This window comes from Watersipora subatra, chromosome 8 (genome assembly GCF_963576615.1).
Source record: "Watersipora subatra chromosome 8, tzWatSuba1.1, whole genome shotgun sequence".
NCBI classification, from domain to species: Eukaryota; Metazoa; Bryozoa; class Gymnolaemata; order Cheilostomatida; family Watersiporidae; genus Watersipora; species Watersipora subatra.
Window position 1 is genome coordinate 2,722,536 of NC_088715.1, and position 8,787 is coordinate 2,731,322.

Genomic DNA, 8,787 nt, shown 5'->3' on the forward strand with positions numbered 1-8,787 from the left:
AGTGTCTTATTGTTTATGCAGCTTTTTTCTACCAAGATATTTTATTATATTGTTCGATGGTCAAGGTCATATAGCAGGTGTTCTGCCATATAACAAATTCCATACTATATAACAGGTGCCGTGCCATACTACGGGTGTTCTATCATATGGCAAATGTCCTCTTGTATGTTTTTCTTGTCATGTAACAGATCTCCTATCATGTATCAAGCGTATTAACATGTGACAGATTTTCTGATATATGACAGATGTCCCAACATGTAACAGGTCTGAAGACAAACATCATTTGTAGCTGATGATTCAATGAGCCATGCCATGCGAAAAAACGGCATTTCAAATTATTTTGAGACTTTACAATTGCCTAAAGATGAATATATTTTCCATAGTAAATTTGATATACTTTACATAGAAGATACAATTAAAATACAACTTCAAGATGGAGCTCAGACTATCCATTTGTTAGAGGATACCGAGTCGTTGCTCCATAAGGGCATGGATCACTGGCTTGCTCTGGAAACTCCATTGGACCTGAACATGCAAAATATATATTTCCATATAGGGAGTTTATTTATGAGACAATAACTGGTATAAAAACATAGCAGTTGCCAAAGAATAACAAAGTTGACAATACTTACTGTTGAAGACATCATCTATGTCTATGCATTCATCCCTGCCTGTTAGTATGTCCTCCATCAAGTTGGAATTTCTTGTGGCCATGCACGCCAGTCGATTTATCTGTTAATAGATGTGATTAGAGTTTTTAGAGGTTAGAAAACCCTGGAACAGCCTAATATCCAAGGTTGAACTTTTGAAAGCATGGGATGGTTTGTATGTAAACCCTTCCAGCTGGCTCGGTACAAGAAGATGAAAATGCAGGCAGAATATCACTCATACATGTACATACTATAGACATAAGCTGTCTTTTACAAGAAAGATGACAGGCTGTCTCTCATACAAGTTGTCAATAGATGTTCAATAATAGTCTTGGCCTATACTACAACTTCTCCCTCTATAGCAAAACTCGATAGATAACCTTTCATGGACCGGCTCTACGATTGACAGAACTGTTTCTGGTAAAAACAATGCATTGTTACATGAACTTTTTAAAACACTGTCACTTGCTTCCGCCCTCGGCCTAAAATGCACCATGAACAAACCCGCAGTATAAAATAATATATCAAATAAAACCCGTGGTTGATTGAGCATGACCAAACCCTTTCACATTTAAAATTTTTCTTCTAGTTGCACTGGTTCATCATGAAAATCATACCTGTCAATCATTCCATCCTGATTACGGACAACAGGGTTTGTGGACATAGTAGAAACAGAAGAGGGATCATTAATCAGCATAGTTGAGACATCAGTATTTCCAAACATCAATTCGGATGCTGTACTGCAATGTCTGCTACCTAGCATGAGAGCCTATAGATGCAGCGCACACCTGTTGGGCAGTAAACCTCTCTATGCCAAGCTTCATAGGCATATGAAGACCTTGTATAGAGCGAGCACGTGCCATGGCTTGTCTCTCCTGCTGCTCCCTTCACTGTCAACAGACAAAGTTAAACCTACCACGTTGATGTTCTCAAACATTCATCAGCCTTGAGCTTTTAACATAACCAGGACATAATAGACCAACTGAACAAGAGCTACAGTTTTATAATTGTCATGAGTCCAGGAAGCGTTCAACAGAAAACTCTCCCAACAAACATCTAGCAAGAACTCCCAGCTTGTTTATAGTGGCATCAACTTTTTTACCTTTTCTATTAATATTTGTAACTGCTGCCAAATAAAGGTTGGTGTCTAACACATCTTCATCTTTGTAAGGACTCCTTTCTTAGAAAGGAGTCCTTACTAGAAAAGGACTTGATTCCTACGTTGTGGCTGTTCTCTTTTATTTTGAATGCTGTAGCCGTTTGTCCATATAACGAAGGCGGCCATTGCCGCGGAATTCCCGAATACCGCATATCATGCCATTAGACTAGATATGCATGGTTAAACACAAATGAACTTATTACGAGAGCCGGCTGGCCAGCGATGCATTATAATTTGGCTGCACAGAAGGCACACAGTTAGTTTCACACTGCCGATATCTGTCTGACTAGAATCACAGGTTAGTATAAGATCAGGATAAGGCCAGTATAAGGTCATATTCTAGTTGTAGTATTTCTCTAGATTTAAAACTATGGTTTTAAAATGTTGAATATATATCATAAACTTGACTATGTACAACAAGCTGGCTTCATCCGTCTGAGAATCACTTGTAGTTAATAACAGTTACAGTAATCATTTCGGTGCGTATTATAGTCTGTGATCCATTGCTTAGGTTTGAGCATAGACACTACAGAATGGAAGAACAGGATGATACCCATCGTGGATTTTGTATGGAAAAACTGATGACTAGTGCAGACCCTAAAAAGCTACCAAGTTCCCATGTCTACTGCTTGTCCTGTCTTGCAGCTGATTATGAAAAGACGTGTCCAACATGCAAGTGAGTACAACTTCAAGTATTTATTTTGTCTACCACAATCAGAGATACTCAGCTGAGCCAACCAAAGCATTATTTTTTGTTTGTAACAAAATGCTGCAGTTCAAACATCCCTTTTGGCATTGTGTTTGATCAATAGCTCAAGGATTGAAGTCACATGTTAAATATTTTCTGTTTCCTGTTTAGTTGAACTAACTTTAGTTGGGAATCACCAGTTACACATATTGTGTATACACAACATAAAGTGTAAAGTACATGTGCACCGGTTTCATTATCTATGGTTAGTTTATCCTACTATTATAGTCAGCTGTGGATTGGAGATGCTGATTCTCTCCAATCACATTTATTGACAGCTGATACGAGCTGCCTGAAGGAAGGTATTATTGAAGGTACATGTGACACCTGCAAATTAGGTGAAAGCCTAGCCTGTGTCTACTGTTTCAACTGTGCGAACACAGTTTTTAAACCGCATGAGCAGGTGAGTGTGACACTTATTGGCAGGTCATAATGTCTGACATATGGATAATTCATTTATAGCATTTTACTTTTTGACAGGACTATGACAAGCTATTTGACAAGCTATTTGACCTTGAGCATGACAAAGTGAGTGTATCAACACATGCATCTTCTCGGGCGAGTTATAAGAGGCTTCTATGCAAGGAGCACTCAAACCAAGTTATTACTATAGCCTGTAGCCTGTGTTATCAGGTGTTCTGTGGAAACTGTGACATGGGCTCCGTATGCCAAGGAGGGAAAAAAGGTGAGACCATTTCAAGTCCCTCAGTTGGGTTGTTAATAACACAATAACAGATGAAGCTTGTTACCATTGACTAGTCTATGCTGATTAGCAATTGAACATTAGTAAGAGACGATATATTACTAATTATCATTTTTACTCGAAGTTGTCTCCCCTATAGATGGCAAAGGGCAGGTTTATAGAATTGTTTAACACAAACCAATTGGGACTGGGACCTTTATTTCTGGTTGTCACATTCTTTTCCTTAAACAGTAGTAAATTCTGTAATCAGTAAAAAAGCTTGAGTCATTAGAAGTTAATTGATTGTCGCTATTTCCATTTAATACTTTTATTCAAAACAAACAGAAGTTATTCTATCTATTGTTTTACCTTAGGGAACACAATAAGTATTATTATTATTACATGTATTATTATTCATTTACAATAACGTTGGCTAAGTGATGGTCAGACACAGTAATATTGTAGATGCTTTACAGAGCCACTTTATTTTTTCTCAATCATACAATAGTGTTTCATCAATGTTGTCAAACTAATATGCCAAGTTATGTACACATGCAACAAAGATAGGGCAACTACAGAGTTGTTACCTTTCCATTATGACTCAGAACTATCTATACAACATGTAGAGCTGAGGTCATAAACCTCACGCTCAATACGAGGCATTTATCGACATCTGTTAAATTGTTCTAAGTATTTATTACAGCCATTACAAGTTCTATGTTAATAGTTTTGCACTTTTACAAACAAGTAAAACATTTGATAACACTACCAGTGTTAGATAACATTAGGTAACATTAAGTAAAATAGTTATTTGTTTGGAGGACCTGCTTATAAATGTCATCATCATTTGTTCATTTCTACACAAAGCACTAACTGGTTTGCTTGTTATAATCTTAATATCAACAACGTACAGGTGATTCAGTACACGCCTTAAGTATAAAAGAAAGCCAGAACGAAATTTATAAAATTAAACAATAAATCTTTATCATTTTGACTTTAAATCTATTAGAATAGATATATGTGGATCTGTTCATTAACATGCTGGCTTGACTTGTCATGAGCAGATAACTCATTTATGCTCTTTCATTGTATGTGCCATTTTTTGTGAAGGCGTGGACAATGATGGTTCTCAACGACTTTCTATTCCATCTTCTTTTCGACAATGCTTGATCCGATATCTCTGCTCTCTCTGTCTCTCCCTCTCTCTCCCACTCTCTCCCCTCTCTCCCCCTCTCTCCCTTTCTCTCTCCCCCTCTCTCCCTCTTTCTCCCTCTCTTTCCCTCTCTTTCCCTCTCTCTCCCTCCCCCTCCCTCTCCTTCCCTCTCCTTCCCTCTCCTTCTCCCTCTTCCCCTCCCCTCTCCGCTCCTCTTTCCCCTCTCTCTCCCCGCTCTTACCCCTCTCTCTCCCCTATTTCTCCCCTCTCTCTCCCCTCTCTCTCCCCTCTCTCTCCTCTCTTTTCTTTTTCTCCCTCTTGTTCTCCCTCTCTCTCTCTCTCTCTCTCTCTCTCTTCTCCTTTTCTCCCTCTCTCTTTTCCTCTCTCTTTCTCCCTTTTTCTCTTTTTTCTCACCCTCGTTCTCTCTCTCTTTCTCCCTCTGTTTCTTTCTCTCTCCATTTTTATTTCCTTCTCTATTGCACTCTCTATTTCTCTCTACCTCCCTTTCTCTCCCACTTCTCTCCCTCTCTCCCCCTTCCGCTTTTCTCACTCTCTCTTCCTCTTTCTCCCCCTCTCTTTTCCTCTCTGGTAGTCAAAGAGCAGAAGTATCTGTGCAAGCATTGTTAAACAGAACAAGGAACAAGAAGGGGTAAATAACCATCATCATAGCGGTTTACGCTAGGTTTGTAGTTTGTGAGTGTCTAAAGGAAATTGAATCACTGATTTGGAGATGACTCGTTTCTGTTATATTAAATCACCACAAAAACCGTAAAATCTACAATTGAAAACCATATTCTCAACAAGTTCTTCCACTGCAACACAAAAATTAACGATTTTATACAAGATGAAAAATTATTGACACAAACCTTTTTCCGTTTTTAGAAAACACTCACAGAGCTAATTGAAGTAGTCTAACGAAACTAAAAAACAGAATAAATGTTAAAATGCTCTGATCAGAAAAATTCTTTATTAATCACCAGCTGTGTGTCGCTCGTTGGAATTCAAAAACCTTAATGCCAAGCTTGGATGGATGGTAATTACCGGAAGTAAAAACGTGTTGAGACACAGGGACGGCCACCGAAGACAATCCAATCTCACTGCCAAACTACCAGCACAGTTGCTCGAACACGCAACACGCCGAAACAACTTTTATGGCGACTAAGACCCAAACTCACTGGTTTCATAGTGAGCCAAGGACAATAAAATTTGTGAGTGAGTAATAGACAGAAAAGGCTACTTGAGTTCACTTTCGATTCACCATTTTATTTGGTCTATCATTCACCTGATGATTTGTATTAAAGAACTAATAAATCGATTTAGCTAGCAGCAAAAGTAAACAAAAATAACATCTCATTGTTTCAAGACAGTGGAATTGTTGAAAAAAACATTGAAGAAGTAAGGTGAGAGTCAGTCACTTCCAGCTTCCACAATTTATTTCATAGGTACGAAACCAAAAACCATTTTAGTTTGTAGCTTTAACAGATCCAATTTTATTATTTACATAACCAAGTGGCCAATCTATGTATAATTCTAAAGCAACTCCTATATTAATTTTGTAAAATGAAAGCTTAAAAAACTTACTGTAATTTTTTCTTATATGGAACGTTTCAATATTTCAAAAAGCTAGGTAGATAATCCAATTTTCAACGGATTTTAAATAAGCTTCGTGAGTCTACAATTTTAAGATTACAAGTTTTAAGGTATTATTAAAACTTTACACCTTAAAATCGTATTAATACTACGATTTTAAGGTGGTTTCGTAAATTAAGTCTACAAGTCAAACAGGTGTACTGGTGTATAATAGTGTAGTAGAAAAGTAGCTGAACCAATTACCTTTTGTAACTTTCCCTCTGCTATAGGATTTGAAACTGCAACATCTAAGCCAACCACAAAATCGTTTGATGTTCTGAAAGGTTTCAATATATTACCTAACACCATTGCTGCATCAAAGTCATCATTCTTTGATTTCAAGACTGCCTCAGCAATCACATCTGCAACACCCAAATCAAACAAAGATATATTTGGTAGTACGACATATTCCAATATATCAACCAGCAGCAAAACTGCCCCAGATTGTTTTGGTACCAAGCCAGTTTCAGCATTCGGAGTGGCTACATCCAAATCAAACACAAGATTAATTGCCAGTACACGAGATTCCAATACATCATTCAGCAGCAAAACTCCACCAGCTCCCTTTGGTGCAAAGTCCATGTCAGGGTTCGGAGCAGCAACAACCAAGCCAAAGACAGGACTATTTGGAAGTATGACAGATTCTAATACATCGTCTGGCAGCAAAGCTGCACCAGCTCCATTTGGTGCAAAGCCCATGTCAAGATTTGGAACAGCAACATCCAAATCAAACACAGGAATATTTGGCAATTTGACAGATTCCAATACATCATTCGGCAGTAAAACGGCACCAGCTCCATTTGGTGCAGAGCCCATGTCAGGGTTTAGAGCAGCAACATCCACACCAAACACAGGACCTTTTAGCAGTACAACAGAGTCCAACTCATCATTCGTCACTACAACTGCAGCAGATCTCTTCGGTGCCAAATCTGGAACAGCGACACCCATATCAAATGTAAGGTTATTGGGTTTAACAACTGCCAACAAGTCATCTTTCACCATATCTTCTAATTCAATTGCAAATCTATTTGATGGTTAAACAGATTCTTCTTGTTATGATATTACTATATGAGTTCTTATCTGATGTTACTCACTATGTCTATATTACTGTATGAGTTCTTATCTGATGTTACTCACTATGTCTATATTACTATATGAGTTCTTATCTGATGTGACTCACTGTGTCTATATTACTATATGAGTTCTTATCTGATGTGACTCACTGTGTCTATATTACTATATGAGTTCTTATCTGATGTTACTCACTATGTCTATATTACTGTATGAGTTTTTACCTGATGTTACTCACTGTGTCTATATTACTATATGAGTTCTTATCTGATGTGACTCACTGTGTCTATATTACTATATGAGTTCTTATCTGATGTTACTCACTATGTCTATATTACTGTATGAGTTCTTATCTGATGTTACTCACTATGTCTATATTACTGTATGAGTTCTTATCTGATGTTACTCACTATGTCTATATTACTGTATGAGTTCTTATCTGATGTTACTCACTGTGTTTATATTACTATTTGAGTTCTTATCTGATGTTACTCACTCTGTCTATATTACTATATGAGTTCTTATCTGATGTTACTCACTGTGTTTATATTACTATATGAGTTCTTATCTGATGTTACTCACTCTGTCTATATTACTGCATGAGTTCTTATCTGATGTTACTCCCTGTGTCTATATTACTACATGAGTTCTTATCTGATGTTACTCACTGTGTCTATATTACTGTATGAGTTCTTATCTGATGTTACTCACTGTGTTTATATTACTATTTGAGTTCTTATCTGATGTTACTCACTGTGTTTATATTACTATTTGAGTTCTTATCTGATGTTACTCACTCTGTCTATATTACTATATGAGTTCTTATCTGATGTTACTCACTGTGTTTATATTACTATATGAGTTCTTATCTGATGTTACTCACTCTGTCTATATTACTGCATGAGTTCTTATCTGATGTTACTCCCTGTGTCTATATTACTACATGAGTTCTTATCTGATGTTACTCACTGTGTCTATATTACTGTATGAGTTCTTATCTGATGTTACTCACTGTGTTTATATTACTATTTGAGTTCTTATCTGATGTTACTCACTCTGTCTATATTACTATATGAGTTCTTATCTGATGTTACTCACTGTGTTTATATTACTATATGAGTTCTTATCTGATGTTACTCACTCTGTCTATATTACTGCATGAGTTCTTATCTGATGTTACTCCCTGTGTCTATATTACTACATGAGTTCTTATCTGATGTTACTCACTCTGTCTATATTACTATATGAGTTCTTATCTGATGTTACTCACTGTGTCTATACTACTATATGAGTTCTTATCTGATGTTACTCACTATGTCTATATTACTATATGAGTTCTTATCTGATGTTACTCACTGTGTCTATATTACCATATGAGTTCTTATCTGATGTTACTCACTATGTCTATACTACTATATGAGTTCTTATCTGATGTTACTCACTATGTCTATATTACTATATGAGTTCTTATCTGATGTTACTCACTGTGTCTATATTACCATATGAGTTCTTATCTGATGTTACTCACTATGTCGATATTACTGTATGAGTTCTTATCTGATGCTACTCCTTATGTCTATATTACTTTATGAGTCCTTATCAGATGTTACTCACTATGTCTATATTACTATATGAGTTCTTATATGATGCTACTCCTTATGTCTATATTACCATATGAGTTCTTATCTGGTGTTA

General features: G+C 36.7%; 1 pseudogene; it reads right to left on the bottom strand.

Moving 5' to 3' along the window:
- Window positions 1–407: 407 nt before the first annotated feature.
- LOC137401948 (proteasome maturation protein-like) lies at window positions 408–1,961 on the bottom strand (annotated as a pseudogene).
- Window positions 1,962–8,787: the final 6,826 nt, after the last annotated feature.